The sequence below is a fragment of the Pristis pectinata genome, chromosome 9, assembly GCF_009764475.1.
Source record: "Pristis pectinata isolate sPriPec2 chromosome 9, sPriPec2.1.pri, whole genome shotgun sequence".
NCBI classification, from domain to species: Eukaryota; Metazoa; Chordata; class Chondrichthyes; order Rhinopristiformes; family Pristidae; genus Pristis; species Pristis pectinata.
In genome coordinates, this window is record NC_067413.1 from 51,423,409 (window position 1) to 51,444,295 (window position 20,887).

General features: G+C 38.1%; 1 protein-coding gene across 14 annotated transcripts in view; it reads left to right on the forward strand.

Annotated features, from left to right (window-relative positions):
- Window positions 1-20,887, forward strand: part of rims2a (regulating synaptic membrane exocytosis 2a) — an 830,253-nt gene that overhangs the window by 765,456 nt on the left and 43,910 nt on the right. The gene's annotated exons all lie outside the window — the stretch shown is intronic.

Sequence of the window (20,887 nt, forward strand, 5' to 3'; positions counted from 1 at the left end):
AAAATTAGAGCTAAGTCATTTAAGAAATGAGGATTGTTTCTAATGCAAAGACTATGAATGCCAGGCCAACTGAAATTCATAAAACTGAAATGTTGGCTGGGTGAGGGTGAAAAGAGATATGAATCAGGGGTAGATAAACAGTGTTGACTGACAGCTCAGCCATAATCTAACTGGCCAGGGTCACTGGCTTGAGGAGCTGTCTGATAAATCTATTTTAGACAGACTTCAGCCAACCGAAGTCTTTATCACTAAGGAATTTTTGTCTTCTTGGAGATCATTTCCATGTCATAGTATGGCCAGTAGTTATCTGGAGTGGGTCTCCCACTCATTAAAGAAACTACCTGATTTCACTTCATTAATTTATCTTACATTGTGTAATACCATTATGAAGGTCTATAACTGATTAAGACATTCCAAAAATAATTGCTGCTCTTCAATGCTGCTTGGATTGCAGGTATTCCAGAAGCAGCTATGCTGCATGTTTTAATTGGACTGCAGTGATCAATAAAGTCCTGTACCTATATTTTTTGAAACTTTCACTTGATCTAATAGGTATGCATTCAATTTGCTATCACAGAAATGGTGGATATGCCCTGATGTTTTAGGATGTGTTGAATCATGGATTTTTCTGCTTGGGAGGGAGTTCCTAGTTCAGAATTTAGTTGGAGTTCAAACCTTTATTTAATTTTTATTATGTTCTCCGTTATAGGAGAAAGAATGGAAATTAGATGCCCTTATGACTAGATTCGATTCAAAATGGGTACCTATGAAGGCACATGCAAATTATTCTCATTCTACTGGCAGTTATTTAGTTTGACAGCTGACAGATGGATGTACAGATTTATTTCTAAGCATTGTAATTCTTTTCATTTGCCTCAAATGAAATGCATGTTAATGTTTAAACTGATAGCAGCACCCTAAATAGATAAGCAGTGTATACCTTGCCAGTATCCAATTTTGCTAAGCCAGGCTTGTGGCCACCTAAACCTTAGATCTTTCTAATCAGCAGCTAGGTTCTTTGTACCCATACAAGTGAGGATTGTACACTCTGTTTTTGCAGGAGAAATATCAATTTATGTGAATTACTCAGTAGTTTATTTTAAGATTTTTAAGCAATGTGATGGGCTTTCACATTTATTTATTCATACTCAGCTGATCAGAAAATGTATCAGATTGTTGGACATGGCACAATAGATGACTTGGTAGCCAGAGTGGGCCTATACTCCACCTTGGTTTTAGTGGGATTTGGGTGTTTTTTGACTGTGTTTACTCAAAAGGAAGGAAAATCATATGGAGCAAAACAGCAGTTTTCTGATCTGCAATCCCAGTATTCAAGGATGTTTGTGATGTCTGCTCCCCTGAATCTCATTTATTTCACCCTCTGCTCCTCCTCTGCAATTCTACACTGAGAAGGTGCACCTTCCCTTTGCTTTTCACCTTTACTTCTCCCTAGCTACATCCTGAAACCTATGGAGTAACATGTCATTGTTGTATGGATAGTAACTCTGAAATGGACACCCTACCCATTATAAAAGGACTTATTTTCCTTCCATTAAATTCATTAATATTGTGTAACAAATGGATGATCTGCTCCACAAAGTTATCATTTGTACAGCAGAGATAAACATCTATTCCTTACCGTAGATTTGCAAGCATGATTCCAAGTCTATATGAATTGTGTTCATTTAAGGTCCAAATAAAATATCCATATGAGAGTTTACAATGATTATCACCACAAATTCATCATCCTTATACACAGTATTATGCACCACAGGACAGTAATCTGTTGTACAAGTCTCATCACAATCACAGATATGAAGTTATTCATTATATAAGATTTTATTTTTAGATCTATTCATTGTGATGTGTATTTGTTTTGCAGTGCCCTGAAATTTCAATGAGCAGAGCCTTCTAATTAAGACTTGGGCTTTCAATTTATTTTTGAAATACAATCACAAAGACTCCCTCTTAAAGTGACATACATACAATAATCACATCTGAACGTCTACTACCATGCCAGCTTGTAAGATAGCATTACAATTGAAGTATTATTGACACAGTGTGCATATGCCCTGTTTCATGATTTTTTTAAATATTATTTTTGTTCAATTGAGTCTATTCAACTAAACAAATCATTATTCTGAACCATTTCCTATCTGGCATATTCTGATGGCACAACAACTAAATCTGGCATCTCCAAAAGTCTAGTATTTAAAGTAAGATAGAAATCTAACATTCAGAATCTGAAGCTTAATTTAACAGTATGCTACAATCAATTATCAGAATTCCAGAATTACTTAATATTTTGAGACATTTCAAAAAGTCTGTTAATGACACAGGATCAGCAGACAAATTTCATAGAATAATTGTAAATATAGCACGGAAGAGGCAGTTTGGCTGGTTGTGCCTGTGCTGGCACTTAGGAAAAGTTGTGCTTAGTCCTATGTCCACATTTGTTTCTATTCCTCATCCTCAGGTAGCTGTATAAATTGCTCAGATCCCTTCCCTTAACACCCATCAGGAAATGCATCTCTTCAATTTTTCAGCAGGACTTTTATTTTCCATGGGCACACCTTTTTCTGGTGTACAACTCCCCCAGATGACATAAACAGAGTGCAATATGTAAAATTTGTATGCACTGAGATTTTCAACCCCGAAGCTGAGAAACAATAGTTCTTATTTACTCACAGAGCAACCAGCTTTGACTAATCCCATTTCCCCTAAAACTGTGCCAATACTTAATTTGCATTGTTTGTCCTCATTGGTATCTTGGACTGCCTACAAGTTCAAATAATACACTACAGTTGGGTCAAGCCACTTTGCCCATGGAGGTGAGGGATATGGTCTTTCTCAACTTCCAAGCCTAAGGATCAATCCAGGCTGGAGTACTGATCATATTCTTTCTCCCCACTGCATTAGGCATGTCATCCATATTCCACACCAAAGAAAGGAAGCTTCATATGTTTTTCCCTTTGCCCACAGGAACAGGCAGAGCAATTGCCTGCATGACAGGTTTCCTCACAGTGGAGGCAATCATGATCTTTCTGACAGCTTACTGCGAGGAGAGTCTGGCTATAACCCTGGGGAGTCGTTGTGAAATGGAAAAAATGCTTCTCCTGTAGGCATTGATTGAGCTTCATCATCTTTTCAAGGTCCCACTGACCCCCTGAGAGAACTCTCCAATCTCTCTCCCTTCATTGCAGCATCCACTCTCCAGTCCCTGGAAGCAGGTTATTTGCATTGTGATATGTTTCTTTAAGAGCTGGCCACAAATAATCACACTTCCATTCTGCTTGCTGAGAACAGTAAGAATTTGCAACACATCAACAGGGAATGAAAAGCTGAGAGCGACAATGTCAGTTCCAGTGCAGCATTGCACAAGGTCACCCAATTTCACCATCTATGAACCTTGCTGTTGAATTTCTTGCTCTGTATGCGACTTTCACAAACAGCATTAGGATGACCAGTTGTGCTGTCTTAACACCAAAATATTGGGTACAGCAGTTTCTAAGCCACTATCCTTCCATTTTTGTTTCTCCAAAATGCACTACTTCACACTTCTCCACATTGGACCAAATGCCATAATTACACCAATTTTACTATTCTATCTGGTCATCATTAAGTGCCACTTTGTCAACTTTCATATCATCTGCAAACTTTGCAGTTCCTTCATTCCAGTTGTTGAATAATCGGCCCTAAACTGATATTTGGAGAATGCCACTGCAACCTATATGTTAGTCTGAAAATCAGCCATCCATCATCGCCATCCATCATCACCATCCCTTGCTTCTTCTCACTGGGCCAATGTTGTTTCTATACAGTAACTTGCTCCTTAATCATATTTTATTAATAAGACTCCTTTCTGGTACTTTGTTAAATGCTTTCAAAAATCTAAGTATATAATATCTATTGCACTGTCCTGATTTTTTTTAACCATGTATTCAATGTTCTCAAGCATGACTTAAATTGACAGGCCCCCCCCCCCCCCCACCGGCTTTCCTTGATTAAACCACACTTTTCCAAAGAAATAACCTGGCTTTTAATATATCTCTGAAAGTTATTGTTTAGTTTTGAAATTTTTATATGAGCAACTACCAAGCTTTTCTTGTATATGCATCCTGGCCATTGAGAAACAGTTGCAGATGATTTAAACATATAATATCCCACTGGAGAATTAATGATGATTAACAAACATGGAAGAAGCCAATCCTTGTACTCTAAGTATAAGTTTTGCGCACGTTATTTGTTTAAATAATTCCATAACTCATGGACATATAATTATTAAAACTGTGGCTAATTCATAATTAATTCCATTGCTTTAAAGCGAAATTCAACATATATACAGATTATACATATTTAATTAGTGGATATTAATTCCATTTTTGAGAAAATATGCTTAGTAAGTTGTTGAACGTTACAGATTGTATGATTTTAATTAACCCCGACACAAGTACAGTCATCATCACTAGAGCCCTTAATAATTGTAGTGTTTAACTGCTGTGTATTTAAATTTAGCTGCTTACCTTTGAGCTTAATAACAGTTCTGTGTCACATTGTGCTGCGTGCCCTAGGTTTCTGCCAGTCCTCACATGGTAAATTGAAGAGCCAAAGAGCTGCTTCACAGTGCTACTCTGTCCATATGTTTTCCTTGTGGTCCTCTAGTGCCAATGGGATGTATTTGACCTTTCTGAGGAGCAATGCATCAGAAAACTGTGTTTCGTGCTACAGGCTGTGCAGGTCTCATTTCTACTGGTCCAGGACCCGTACTTTAGCAAAGGTTCAAAAAGACACCACAGCTCTGGACAGGAGGGCACAAGTTTAAAGTGAGAGGAAGGAGATTTAGAGGGGATCTGAGGGGGAGTTTTTTTTCACACAGAGGATGGTTGGAGTCTGCAGTGTGCTGCCTCAAGAGCTGGTGGAGGCAGACATTTTTGCAACATTTAAGAAGCATCTAGACTGTACTTGAATTACCAGTACAAGGAAGGCTATGGACCTAACATGGGTAAATGAGATGAGTGTAGGTAGGTACAGTGGGCGGCACAGAAAGCCAGTGACTGCATACATTCTGCCTTCAGAAGACCACACAGTGGGGTTCATTAATAGAAAAAAGTTACCATGCATTAATCCCCAGGTGGTGTCTAATCGCAAAGCATTTATTGTATCATGTTCCAACTGTTCTATCCCCAACAGCCAATATCCAGACTTTCTGGGAAAGTAGGAAGCTGTCTGCATCAAATTTTTATGTGTTTTTTGAAAGGTCATAAAAGTGTGACTTGCACGCCGGTGTGTATATCGGTAAGTGTTGGCAAGCTTGAAAATCAAAAAAACTGCAGATGGCGAAGATCTAAAAACAGAAAAGGTGCTGGAAGTACTCAGCAGGTCAGGCGACATATGTGGGAAAAGAAACATAGTTTATGTTCCAGGTCGAAGACCCTTTGTCAATGTTAGCAAACTCAGTTGGGAACCCCCCTCCCAAATCACCTCACCTGCTAAGCCCATTGCCATCTGCTATTAGACTGATGTCAGACCTTCCCAACAGCACCAGCCTTCCAACCCACCACCCCTACCCCATTCAGAATGCCCAGGGTGGTGCTGGTGCCACTGACCTTCTCCAGTACATCCAGAACTGCACAATTGTGTTCCTGCAATTATTCCTGCCACAGCTGAGAAACAGAGGCCTGCTCCCTTGCCATCATCACCTCCAAGGAAGGTCCGGGGAGATGCACCAGAACCTCCAAGGAAGAATGAGAAAGCCAGGTGAATATTCTCCAATTCATTGCTGGTGCCACAATTATTCCTCAGCATTGTTAAAAAGAAATTCAAAGCAGAAAACACAACTGCACTTCAAGATACTTTCCTATTTTAATTAGCCCCCAAGAGTTGTGCAGAAAATGTGAGTGGATTAGAAGACAAAAGAATCTACATGAATCAAGCAGATTATCAGGTCACCATCATTTTAAATTGAATCATGTTGGACCCAACCCACTGCCCAGACTTAATTCCCATTGTCCCTGTCCACCTGGACCTACCTTTTCCAGATGTGGATGTCCAGACAATGTCAGTGTCTGATTTCCAATTAACTTTGGACCATGCATTTAGTCAAGCATGCAAAGAAGTCCCAATTGTGATTCATTGACTGACAGGCACCAGTTCTCTATGGATCTACCAGCTGTCAATTAATTCAATAAAATAAGGTCCTTACACTCCCTTCCTACTGCAGTTGACCAGATATAAAGCTTGCAACACAAAGAAGGCTTCCTGTTCCAGTCCACCCATTTTCTAATCCAAGTTAATATTGACACTCAAGATTTCTTAATGCCTCTTTATCTCAATTATTTCAGTTTTGCACTCAAAACAGAATTGATATAAAAATAATAATTATATTACATAAGTGTGTTGCTGGTCTAGAGCATTTGAGAATATATATTTCAGTCCCTGCTGATGCAATGAGTTTTGTTGATTATTTTCAGAATTTATATGAAGGTATGTATTTTCTTTAAAGATGTATCTTTAATTTACGACAAGCCAACTGTTTAACAATTAGAGAATAGTTCCTATTGATGTAAGTAAAACTCCCATTGTGTTTCTGAAAGTGCAGCCTATTTGTATTTAATATATATCTTGTCATTTGATAGACTAAAATTTTGATACATCGTGGTGGTTTAATTCAGTGAGTTTCATCTTAATCCTTAATGGACGTAAAAGCAGATATTAAACCTATTTATGGTATCATTCATTGACTTCTCATTACTGTGCTTTATGCTTTGAAACTTTTAGAATAGGAGCTGCATTACGTAAGACATTTGAGAAAAAAAAACTCCAAATCAATTTTCAGTAAGTAACCTGCATTTGGGGCACAGATCAGGAATATTGAGTCAGTATAAAGCAAGCCAAAAAATTCACTGTGCTATCTGAAATTTAAAATGTGGTTAATGAACATGAGTTCCCAGCACAGCTTTGGCCTTGTTGTATCAGCTAGGTTATCAGGGATGTGGTGATTTAAGATTGTGATTACATCCCCTATATCTTTATAAATGTGGTTCAATTATTTTCTATGTTATAAAAATTCAAATGGATTTTAAATAGTTTTAGGCTGTTATGAAGTTTTTGTGAAAAATGGTAAGGGAGTTAGAGCTGATGTAAGAGAAAAATGGAGTCAGGAAAAATGGGGAATAGAATGTAGAATGATGTTAGGCAGCAGATTCCACTCAAGGCAAAGAAACATGACATACTAGTAATGCATCATGGGTTATAGGGTGGAGTGTCAGAGAAATCTCAAGATCCAGATATAGAAATGCTTTAATGGTGAAGATGATGCTTAATATAAGGAGCATTGGAAAATAGATAGATTTTCAACATTCCTAAATGTAATGAACATAACAACTAATGTTGAATTTTCATAATTCATTCATCAGTTTAATAGAGCAGTCACCTTCACAAGCACAGTGCGAGTCTTCCCATCTGCCAATCATGCTTCAAATGATGATATAAACCGTTTGGTGATCTTTGTACAATGGATGTTCCAAAGATGAGTCTCCCTTTGCATAACTCACCAGGAATATCTGGGTCCGTAAATATGAGTACTTAGAGAAGGATGTGTGTGGAAATATATTACACTTATAGTTACATCTGCCTCTGATGTCCATTTCCAAACTTAATTGACTCTTCTAAATTGTAAATTCCTATTGGAATCTCCTAAAGAGATTTCAGCTACAATATTTTACTATAAGTAAATTATAGTTGCAAGTAATATTGAAATCATAATGGAAAATAAAATGCATTGGCCCAGAAGTTGTGTAGAATATAATAATGAGGCCTTCAACACACACTGTTATAATGGAGGATATCAGACATCAACTGAAATAGTCTCATGTACTGTGAAACGTGAAAATCCAGAAGTTGATGTTGTTTTCTGCTCACCCATGTGTGCGCTGTTACAGGTTTTTTTCTTGGTATAATTATCGGAAATCAGTATATTGATGGTATAATCATAAGAAATCAGTGTGCTGATGATAACTTAATACTTTCAAAGTAATCTCATTTTACAAGAACAGTTGCGAAAGTTACAACTTGTTGGTTAAAGTGTAACTGAAATTTTAAGCTATGATTATTGCTTAAAAAACTTTTGTGGCTCCAGGAGACATAATTTTAGATGTGTGAATTGATTGTTCCTCAGATACGTATTCCAAAATTCCAAGCCTTTTAGAAAATAAAAATATATTTTGTTTTATCGTTCGAAGTATGTTTTATAACGTTTCAGCTTAATCGTATCTTCCAGTCTTTATAAAATGATTAAGTACTCGACTAAAGAATCTGCCTTTCACTTCTTAGTCTGCTGTCCACAGGAGATTTTCAATGTGATTGGCTGTGCAGGCTTCTTGATAACATCATTGTTGATGTTGATATCAGGAAAGGGGAAAGGTTTGCTATAGAAATTGCTTTATCCATCTGGGCATCTTCCTTCAAAACACGTTCTCTGCAAGAATCCATTGTTATTCTATTGACCTCAAAATACTGGCTCTAAGTAGTGCACTAAGGATGGGGGACCGAAGTTAAAGATAGGGAACCAGAGAAGGATAAGGGATGATTTAATTGGGATTCAAATTTTTCTCTTTTTTTTGAGAAATAAAAGGGAAGTTTTTCCCCCCCAGTGCCAGCTATGTCTGTATCAGAAGGTACAGATTTACAGCACTTGTCAAAAGAACCAGAAATTATATACGATATTATGATATGGAATACACTATCTAAAATAGTAATGAAAGCACATTTAATAGTGGATTTCAGTAAAGAATTGGATGCATTTTGAAAGGAAAATGAAAACTCAGAACAATGAATTAATTGCATGGTTTGTTTGAAGAGCCCACACAGGCACCATAGGGTAAATGACTCTTGTTCTTTGCTGTAAGGTTGTTTGAATCTAAGATACCAGGTTAACTATGCAAACAGCTTTAATGAGCCTATTTCTGCAAGACCACCCAGTTAAACATTTTAAATGCGTAGTACATACAGTGGGCAGAGCTAGTGATAGATTACAACATTTGATGTGGTATCAATTACAATTAACATTACTATTTAAAGGAACCTTTGTATTTTAGTAATTCCTTCATTTGAAAGTGGATTGGATAACAAATCAAGAAAGGCCTGTACATCAGATTTAATGATTTATTTGCCCATATAATGTGGGCACACTTCTTAAATATTCAAGATAGCATCCAGCTGGCTGTTTCAAAGCAGAAAGCATATTGTTAAGAAGGAATAGCCACTGCAATGTTTTTCTGATCTCTTACATTGGCCAATGATTGGGAGAACCAGTGGGAAAATGATATAATGAGTCATTTATTGGAGAGTTTCAATGATCTCCAATAGCAAAGTCCCTGTGGGAATTCTGGAGGATAATAATTAAGGTGGAGCAGTTTAATAGAGTACTTTTTGACTGAAATTAAACAAAATAAAGAAATTTGACTTTCATCTGTATATATCTCATCACAGAAACCTTTTCAAAATAAATTATAAGGAATTATGGTTAAACTTGAGGTCCAATTCATTTTGTCCTTAAATATTATTTGCATGTAATTATGTGAGTAAGCTGATTGAACCTCATCAAGTTTCAACTGCAGCTGCAGAAAACAGGAGTTCATGTAAGACTTCCTAATGTGGCCATACCACCTTATCAAAGTGACACTCACATGTTCAGTATAAATTAATTAATGCCTGTGTAAATGTCACTCATTAGGAAATGTGATATTGAGCATGAACTTTCAGTCAGGTTTTGGATGTGTTAGTGTTGAATTTGCATTATGAGTTCTGTCACATATATTTTTATTGCATTGGGACAGGTTTATTTCTCACTTCAGTTTTCATTACAGCCTTTCTGAGTAACACAGCTAATTCAATGCCAGTTTGTGCTGAATTGTAGAAAGATATTTTTATGCTTTGATTCTATACATAGAATTGATTTGGCCTAATATTATGTTTAAAGCTATTTTACAAAAGAAAATTTAAAATACTTACTTAGCAAGTTAGGCCAACGTTGAGGCAAAATCCATAATCAGTATTGTAAGATGTTGTTAAGACTTTACAAGTGCCATTTTGAGAGGTTATTGGATAAATTGAGTAGAAGTTGAAGTATTTAATTAACTCAGTTCCAAGTATTAAGAGAATCAAGGTGTAGATGATGGTTAGTGCAAGCAAATGGCCTTGAGGTAAAAGAGCAGTCAAGGTTTTATAGCATGATGGAGAAGCCATGGGAATCAGCCTCCAACCTCTAATTAAATTAATGGTTAAAACCACTTCCACCACCCCTTCTGGCAATGTATTCCGACAATTCATTGTTTCCATAGGTTGACTGGTTGTTTTGCAAATCACCTTAAACTTGTGTTCCCTGGAAAGTAATCCTTCTGCTGCTGGAAACAACCTGCCTTTACCCAATGAGACCATTTGTGATTATGAAAACTTCTATCAAATCTTCTAATATTTTTAGCTCGGAGGAAAACTGCAACTGTACTAATCTCTCCACATAACTGAAGTCTGTCAGTACTGGTACCAATCTAATAAATTGTTTTTGCACCCTAGGGACTTGACATCCTTTCTAAACTGTGATGAACACATCTCTCCAGTTTAGAACTAACCTATATTTTACAAAAGTGCAGCATAACTTTTTGCTTTTGCATTCAATACCTCTAATTATTGATTTGCCATTTAACAGCCTTCTCAATTTGTCCTGCTATCTTTATAGGCTTGTGCAAGTACATTCCTGGGTCTCTTTGTTCTTGCGTATCCACTAACTTTGTGCCATCTGGTTTATATTGCCTGTCATCTATCTTCCTGACAAAATGTATCACTCATTGATTACTAGATTTCTGACTTTCATGTCTTCTGCAAACATTGATATCATGCAAGAATATCTATTTCCAGGTTAATTTATATCTAAAAGAATAAACTCTTGAGGAATGCCACTGTATGCTTCCCTCCAATTTGAAAATCAGCCATTCACCACTAAACTTTGATTTCTCTCCCTTAACCAGTTTCATACATATGCACTTGGATTTCTAATCCCATGTGCTTCAATTTTGCTAACTAATCTTCTAGTGGACTTTATCAAATGCCTTTTGAAACTGATGTTTAAGTTGATGTCAGCTGCACTTCCTGCATTTTGTTTGGTTCTGTTCCATATTATGAGCCTTTGTCATGCATTTCTTTTTTTCAATGTTGGGGTCTCAACCATTTAACTTAGATAATGGGAAAGAGAGACCCAAATGTGTTGATAATGCAAAGAAAACCACTATAATCTCAGTGGATGTATGCATAAAAGTTATTAAGAGAATAAGTAAATGGCAAAGCTATATGAAGAAAACAATTCAATGTATGCAAGTGTGACTTCATACACTTTGGACCAACAAAATAAGGGTAAAGTGAAGTACCTTATAAATAGTGAAGAGCTAAAAGCAGTGGAGACTTAGATCATTAAAAGTAATGAAGAGAATTAAAAAATAATGAAAAACGTCTAATGAAAAGCTGGCCTTTATTACTAGAGAGCTAGAATAGAAGTTAGAAGAATTCTTGCCACAGCTATACACAGGTTAGGTTCAGTAACCAGCAGTGATGTGCTCAGTTTTAGAAAAAAATGTATCTTTCAATGCAGTGCAGTAGTGATTTACCAATTTACTTGGACTCCAAGGATTAAGTTGCAAGGCAAAATTACACAAGCTAGATTCAGAATCAGATTTATTATCACTGACTTGTATGTCATGAAGTTTGTTTTGCGGCAGCAGTACAGTGCAAGACATAAAATTACTATACATTACAAAATAAGTAAATAGTGCAAAAAAAAGAAACAGAAGTAGTGTTTATGGGTGTTCAAAAATCTGATGGCGGAGGGGAAGAAGCTGTTCCTAAATTGTTGAGTGTGGGTCTTCAGGCTCCTGTACCTCCTCCCCGATGGTAGAAATGAGAAGAAGGCATGTCCCGGATGGTGAAGGTCCTAAGTGATGGATGCCACCCTCTTGAGGCACCACCTCTTGAAGATGTCCTCGATGGTGGGGAGAGGTGCCCGTGATGGAGCTCGCTGAGTCTATAACCCTCTGCCACCTCTTGAGATCCTGTTCATTGGAGCCTCCATACCAGGCTGCGATTCAACCAGTCAGAATGCTCTCCACCATACATCTATAGAAATTTGCTAGAGTCATTGGCAACATATCAAATCTCCTCAAACTCCTCATGAAGTAGAGCTGCTGGCATGCCTTCTTCGTGATTGCATCAATGTGTTGGGCCCAGGATAGAGCCTCCAAGATGTTGAAACCCAGGAACCTGAAGCTGCTTACCCTTTCCACCGCTGACCCTGCAATGAGAACTGGTGTGTGTTCTCCTGACTTCCCCTTCCTGAAGTTCACAATCAATTCCTTGGTCCTGCTGACGTTGAGTATGAGGTTGTTGTTACAACACCACTCAACCAGTCGATCTGTCTCACTCTTGTATGCCTCTTAGTCACCATCTGAGATTCTACCAACAACAGTAGCATCATCGGTGAATTTATAGATGGCATTTGAGCTGTGCTTAGCCACACAGTCATGAGTGTAGAGAGAGTAGAGCAGTGGGCTGTGCACACATCTTTGAGGTGCACCTGTGTTGATCATCAGTGAGGAGGAGATGTTGTCACTGATCCGCACTGACTGTGGTCTCCCGATAAGGAAGTCAAGGATCCAGTTGCAGAGGGAGGTGCAGAGGCCCAGGTTTTGAAGCTTGTTGAGTAATACTGAGGGTTGAATACTGAGCTGTAATTGATAAACAGCAGCCTGATGTATGTTTTGTTGTTGTCTAGGTGCTCCAAAGCAGAGTGAAGAGCCAGTGAGATTGCAATGTGGTGACTTGTGCTTGCAACTCACCAATCACAGACCCCAAAAATGTATATTTAAAAATACGTACTCCAAATGCAGGTTGGAATGCTTTGTGTCTTCCCCCTAAATCATCCCTCCTATTTCTGAATTATTCCTTACTTGTGCTTCCATGTACATCTTCATAATAAACATCTGTTACTGCCTCATAAGCCCATAAGTCAAACCTTACCTTTGACTTAATTTATTCCTATATCTATCTGAGAAAGAAATGTAAATTATGTGTGTACATATTGGTATTGGTTTATTATTGTCACTTGTACCGAGGTACAGTGAAAAGCTTGTCTTACAAACCGATCGTACAGGTCAATTCATTACACAGTGCAGTTACACTGAGTTAGTACAAAGTGCATTGATGAAGTACAGGTAAAAACAGTAACAGTACAGAGTAAAGTGTCACTGCTACAGAGAAAGTGCAGTGCAATAAGATGCAAGGTCACAACAAGGTAGATCATGAGGTCATAGTCCATCTCATTGTATAAAGGAACCATTCAATAGTCTTATCACAGTGGGGTAGAAGCTGTCCTTGATTCTGTTGGTACGTGCCCTCACTGATGGAAGAGGAGAGAAGAGAGAATGACCCAGGTGGGTGGGGTCTTTGATTATGAAATATTTCACGCCCAACGTGGGGCATCTAAAATTATACTTGTGAATGAATCTTAAATGCAGAATTTCAAAAACTGAGAAATGCATGAACTGGTTTTGACAGCTGAAAACTATTCATCAGGAAATGTAATGCTCTGGAATAATAATAGTGTTAAAATGCTCAAAATATTCCCATCATGTACATATCCAGTACTTAATGAATGACTGCTCACTAACTTTCTTTATTTCAAAAGAATATTGACAGATCTTTGTCAACTGATTTGGTTCCAGTTAGAAAAATATGTTAAATTGGTCTTCTGTTCATATGTAGCAGATGATCAGTCAACAAATTTGAGGCATAGATTCTTGTAACAAAGCTTGTTGTACACCTACTGTGAGAGCAATGGCTTACATTTACCCAGATACCTATACAAAATCAAATCTACCATTTTGTTGAGTGGCTCATTCTGTGACTTTTTGACACATAAATAAATAATAGATAATTTTCTGCCGATATGCAAACCAACTCAATCAACATATTAAATAATCCAGTTATCAAATTTATCCACAAGTTTGATAGCATATACTTGGATTTCTTATACGTAGAGAACTCAATTGTACAGTGAGGGAATGTACTTTGTGGCCTAGGTCAGATCAGTTTTAGATTAGTAGAATACACATTTTTCCATATTGACAATTAAAGCCTTATATGTCTCCAATTCTAAGTCGGTACTGGCTTAGCAAAATACTGGCTAAATGGTAAGGCTTATTGATGATGTCACTAAGGAAAATGAAAATACTTTGGTGGGAGGATGAAAAACAGGATAAATTAGGTGAGTAATATTACCTGTGTTATTACTTGAAATAATTGAATTCATAGTTTTTAATTAAAAAAATAATTATTTCCTTCTCTGGGTTTTGGAAAAATTATCAAAGAAGCAGCAGAGACAATGTCATATATTAAGTAATTCATAAAAGGGAGTCAGACATACATTTGTGCATTTCTAACTTCATACTTGCATTTAAGAAGGGAAATAGAACATGTGCAAGGTTTTAAAGATCAGTCAACTTAAAATCAGTGGTAGGAAAAGAAATGAAATTCCTGCTTACAGAGAGACTAGAAAAAAAACCAAACCAGAAATATCATGCTAAATTTCAGAAGTAGAATTGGGGCCAACAATCATATCAGTCGTGATCTTATTGAATGATGGTACAACCTTAAGGGATCTCATGGCTTCCTCCTATTTCCATTTCTTATGTTTATAGGAGATGTCTTGTTTGAACAACCTCAATTAATTCTTTGAAGAAGTGACAGTGTGTAGGCAAGGGTAATGTGAATTTCAAGATTTCAAAAAAGCCTCAAAATGGTAACAAACAATGAATAGAATTGCCAACAGCACCAGAGAATAGCCAGTTTATATATCACCAAGATATCACATAGATAATTCAAAATAAACTTTTTGTTTACCTAGGTAGCTAGCCGGTTGAGAGCATAGGTAGAGTATAGCTATTTGGAGTAACAGTGGGAAGTGGAATACAACAAGAATCTGAGTAACTTGTTCACAACTTATGCTAATGGTTTAGACTTTTGAATCAAAAACTTAAATCTCTAAATTTGCTGTCTACACCAAATTGACAGGATGGGTTGTCAGTACTGACAAAAATAGCAACAAAATAAAAGAAAGCATCAAAATATGCAGATTGTGCATATAATTGACAAATGAACTTTAACATAGATGTGTGACACATACATTTTGAGAAGAATAATGAGGAGACTACTTGTCACATAACCACTCTATTATAAAATGGGTTTAGAATCAGTGAAGAAGGGGGGAAAAGATATTTACAATAATGATGTCAGAAATGTAAGGTTATACTTACCAGGAACAGATGAATAGAGAAGACTGATGGGTGACAATATCGATCTTCAAAGTTATTAAATATTTAAATAGAATAGGCCCAGATATGGTGTTTCCTTTTGTGGGCAGTAGCAAAACTAACATATGTCAACATAAGATAGTATCCAAGAAGTCTAATCATCTAATTCAGAAGAAATCATCTTACATGGACAGTGGTCCAAATGTGTAGTGTCTGACCATAAGAAGAAAGTGAAGAAAATAACATAGTTGCATTTAAGACAATGTTGGAAAAGTATGCTAAGTAGGAGGAAATGGAGGATAAAGCTGATAGTGCCAGATGAGTAAAGATGGGGGACAGATCTGTTGACGTTAGGCACCAGTGTAGACAGGTTGGGCCAAATGGTCTGTTTTTGTGTTGTTTATTCTGTGTAATTCAATGTAAATTTGTGCTTATTTCCGAGGTGGGCCCCATTGACATTAATTCTGCTGTAAGAAAAGTCAAATGAAATTCCCAATGAATATAAATGAGTGAACCCAAATGACCATTCTCTCCTGCCAGCACGTATGTTGATGCCTTAGCAAGAAAGGTATTTCAATGTTCAATCTAACACCAAAATTCTTCTACATTTCATTTATCTTCCTAAGCATTTTGTATGCCCATTTAATAAACACATTAATGGAATAAAAATGAAGGTAGATTGCTTGAATGCAAATTGGTCTATTTGCATATCTTATTTTGTAGATTGCACTCCTTACCTGTTTGGCGTACGAACTCAATTGCCCATGAAATCAATTTGTTCTGATGCTATTATTGCATGATTTTCATGTGCACTCTTCACATAAGGACTTGAGATCATTAGATGTTTTGCCCTACACTCCAGAATCACTTGCAGCAGCATACCCAGACTCTGACTTGCTGTTGTACCCATAGTATTTACATGGTGGTGTAGTTGAGTTTCTGGTCAATGGTGATCTCCAGGTTATTGATAATGGGGTCCAGAAGGTTCATCACCATCTTCTCAGGCTAAATAGGCCTAGACAGTCATTTCCATATTCCAAGAGTGAATAAAAATAAAGACAACTAAAGACACAAGCACAGTGACAGAGCAAAGAGGGTAGAATTTTGTCTGTCCTACCTTGGCAAATATATCTCAGAAGATTGCAGGGCTTCAGGAGGTTATGATAATAAGCAGAAAAGAAGTGTTGACATGTCAGACATTCAAGGAGAAAATGCATTGACAAACATGGGCACAGCCTGCAATCTAATTGGCTATGCGTCAAGTTTTAAGGTGTTATTTCCTTTGATGTGTGTGATAAGGCCTTCAGAAGTATGTTGCATTTTGAAATATTGACTGAAAACTGGGAAGCAAAAAGCAGGGAACAAGTTGATAGACAGAAGTTTTTGGCAGTCCACCAGTTTCAAGTTATTGTGCCAAATTACATAGAGTACGCCATCTTTCTATCCACCTGCTGCCACGTTTTATAGCCCAATAGTTGCCAGCTATTTTGTAAATCTATCAAGTGCAATGCAGAGCAACTTTCCCTGCAAACCAACTGCTCCCAAACTTCCACAGCATGTCTTGTTACAGTCATTAAAGGCTGTGTCAGATGCCATAGTCCACAGAATCAACGTATTGCATTTCTTCTCCCATATTTCCCTCAACCCCTTGCAGTTGCTTGATCTTTGATTTAGACCTGCTGAAGATATTTAAGCGTGGAAGTTAGATCACAAAATGCTCATTTTAGATGCTAACCATGTAAAAATAGATTTTACCCTGTTTAATTTGCACAAGTGATTATTTCTGTGTAATTGCATCAGTCATGAAACTGGACCAAGCATTTCTATGCACGATCCATTTTAGTCTGCCTAACTTTCTGCTGGGATCAGACACATGCCTAATGATATCACTCTTTGTGCATCGTATTTTCCACCTGTACCAACATAAGTTGGTACACACTACAAATTCAATGAACAGTAGAACCAGTAGCATGTTACACTAGTTTGTTGTTTATCTCATTATTTAAAAGGGGCACTGCTGACATCAGTAGACCTGACTGAGCAGCTTTAAACCTGACTGTAGATTGCTCTGACGCCCTCCAAAGTTCCAGACTTTAATGAGTGATTTTTGTTTCCCTGGATGAGTGATTTTTGTTCCCTGGATGCCTCTGGAGGCCTTGTTGTGGTGATGGGTAGCCATTCAGTTTGGGACCTCAGGTCAGGAGGCCAATACTTGCCAACCAACAAAGAGCCTACAGCCAAAGAGTCTTCAAAGGCACCATATCCTACCTAAACCTCTTGCTAACAACATCATTGTGGGCTCAGATTGGCCAAATTGACATCATTGGGATATGTGGTATTCTGCGATAAGACTTTCAGCTATCCTCCCTTTCCTGGACTGCTCACTCCTTGGAGATCCAGGTCACTGTGACTCTCAACTTCCTCAGAACAGGGTCCACAGGCAAGCAGACCTCTGCCATCTCCTCCTTTGCTACTATCCACAGCATCAAAGACGTCTCCCAGTCACTACATTCATGAAGAAATGATTTTATCTACATCGGTTTCAGTGAGGAAGAGATGGCACTGGGATTGGCCAGGTTTGTTGCCATCCTGCAAGCACAGGCAACCATTGCCATTGGCTGCACTCAGGTCTTCATAAAGGCTCCAATTAATAACGGGTTCTTTTCAGCAACAGGAAATGGTTCCACTCACTCAATATGCAGCCTCTTGTCGATTATTGGAAGTTCCTCTCAGTGAGTGCCATGATTCTAGGAAGGACCTCCATTCTTAGGAGTCTGCACTGTCAGACATTTTTGAGCAGACAGCACAGCCCTGCTGAATGGATCCTGGGAAACAAGGACCATTGTTTATATCACTGGCTCCTCACACCCCTGTCGTCTCCAGTCACAGCAACTGAGCCCAGGTACAACAAAAGCCATAAAAGTACCACACGGCAGAGCCTGAAGAGCAGCAGGATAAAGAGGCAGAAGGCTGCTACCAGGGGGTGCCCCAATTCACAGTCATAGCCTCACCTCCTAGCCAAGTAAGGAGGGAAGCTTTGTCAGCACACGCAATAAGGAACTACCTGACAGATGCTTCTCCTGAGGTGCCAGTGAAATCAATGTATGAATGAATCCCTGCTCTAATTATATAAATAGCTCACTATAACATATCTGTATGCCATGGCACCTCGCTGAAATAATCCAGACCTCTGCATAAAATATGCTTTCCTTTGAGCATCTTTATTCCGCCAGTGTAAGCAATGGTATGAAGATTTTGTGAATGCAAAATGTCTTTCTACATTGCTGCATTCTCACATCTCGGGATGTCTACTGCAGCTGCCACTTGCCAGCCACTCCTTATGGTGGGCCTAGAGGGTCTCCTGGAATACCACCCTGCCCCACTTCCTGCACTTCCTTCATGGCATACAACTCATTAGAACATAGAACACAACAGCACAGTACAGGCCCTTCGGCCCACAATATTGTGCTGACATTTTATCCTGCTCTAAGATCTACCTAACCCTTCCCTCCCATATACCCCCCTATTTTTCTATCATTCATGTGTCTATCTAAGAGTCTCTTAAATGCCCCTAATGTATGTGCCCCCACAACCTCTGCTGGCAGTCTGTTCCACGCACCCACCACTTTCTGTGTAAAGAACTTACCCCTGACATCCCCCTTATATCTTCCTCCACTCACCTTAAAATTATGTCCCCTCGTGTTAGCCATTGTTGCCCCGGGAAAAAGTCTCTGACTGTCCACTCAATCTATGCCTCTTATCATCTTGTACAGCTCTATCAAGTCAACTCTCTTCCTCCTTCTCTCCTTCTCATTGACCATGCATGTCACTTTCAGAGAATGTGATGGCTGCTTCCCTCTCCCAGTAGCCTCTGTCTCCTCCCTGGCAACTATAATGTGTGTGGCCACTGTGTGTCTGCCATGGGGTGTGAGCCTCTTAGATCTGACACCTTTCTCTAGAGGTATGAAGCTGTGCTAAATTGAATGAGATCTCTCTAGGAATCACACAGGTCCCCTTTAGAATCATTTCTGGATATAAATCATCCTAAGTTTTCCTGAGGTCCTGAATTGGCCTGATTGCTAAACACAACCACATTCTACCACACCAAAAAATAGGTGCAATTACAAGAACAGAAGAGTGCAAAAAAGTGGGCACAGGAGTAAGCCACCAAGCCCCTCAAACCTGCCCCATTTTTCAATATGATCGTGGCTAAACTGCCCGGCCTCAATTCCTTTCCTGTGCCAGCACCCCCAGCCCTGAATTCCCCAATCTTTCAAGAACTCCTCTTTAAATACTTCTTATCATCTTGACTCCACAATGCTCTGTGGTAGAGAATTCCAGAGATTAACTGCCTTCTGTGAGAAGATATTCCAATACACCTCAGTTTTAAATGGTCACCCCCTTATGTTATAACTATGTCTCCTAATTCAAGATTATTTCACTGGTGGAAATATCCCAACATTGACCCTGTCATGCTCCCTTAGGATCCTGTGTGTTTCAATAAGATCATCCCTCATTCTCAACTCCATAGAATATGGATCTGACTTCTTTAGCCACTCATGATAGAACAAACCTCCCATCCCCAGAGTTAGGCTATTGAATCTCTTTTGGCCTGCCTCCAAAATTAGTATATGGAAATAAGGGGCCTAATATTTTACACGGTACTCCATGTATAACCTCACCAGTACCTTGTAGAATTGTAACAATACTTCCCTGATTCTAACCTCCAACTGCCTTGAAATAAAGGTCAATATGTCATTTGCCTTCTAGGAAATCTGGAACCAATTTTGGTGTATTTTGTGTGACCTGACTATTGTCAAGCATTTGTGGGTTCTTATTCTCACTGAACATAGTGTCAGGATTATAATGAATCACTTAGGGGTATGGAGAATTCTAAAATACGTGCACCTTGTTTATTTCACTCTTTCCAAATACTCTGCACATGTGCACTTAAGTCACACATATTTGTCACACTTCTATATACATTATGCTACTTCCCTTTTTGAAAAGAGTTTTTCACAAATTCACATAATTTGCAAGTTTAATCTCTGCAGGTTTGCTGAACATCTTTGATCTTCTCAAATGAACATGTGTCCACATCTTGACTTGAGGAAGCTGTCTCTTCTTAACTTAGTTAGTAGAATCTTGTGTGATTTCTTCCATGGTCTCCACTGGATCAACTTCTGGAACACACTCATCATCACATAGGTCTGATCATATTTTATCATATATCTCTGACAGGAATTAAGTGATTTATATGTACAATTTGGTTCTGTTGCCTATTTTCAAAAGTTATCACTTTGTACCTCCTTCTTTCAAATCCCTTCCAAATGCCAAATCTAGCAGGTATTGTTAGTACACACACTCTATCCTGTTGTTTAAAACATCTCTCTTCACAGCTTGAATCATAGTTCATTTTCTGTCTTAACTACTTCTCTTCCAATCTCCTAAATTTAACTAAACTAAGTTCAATTGTGTTCTAAATCCTACATAGTAATAACTCAGTAGGAGTATTCACTGTTCTGAAATTTGGC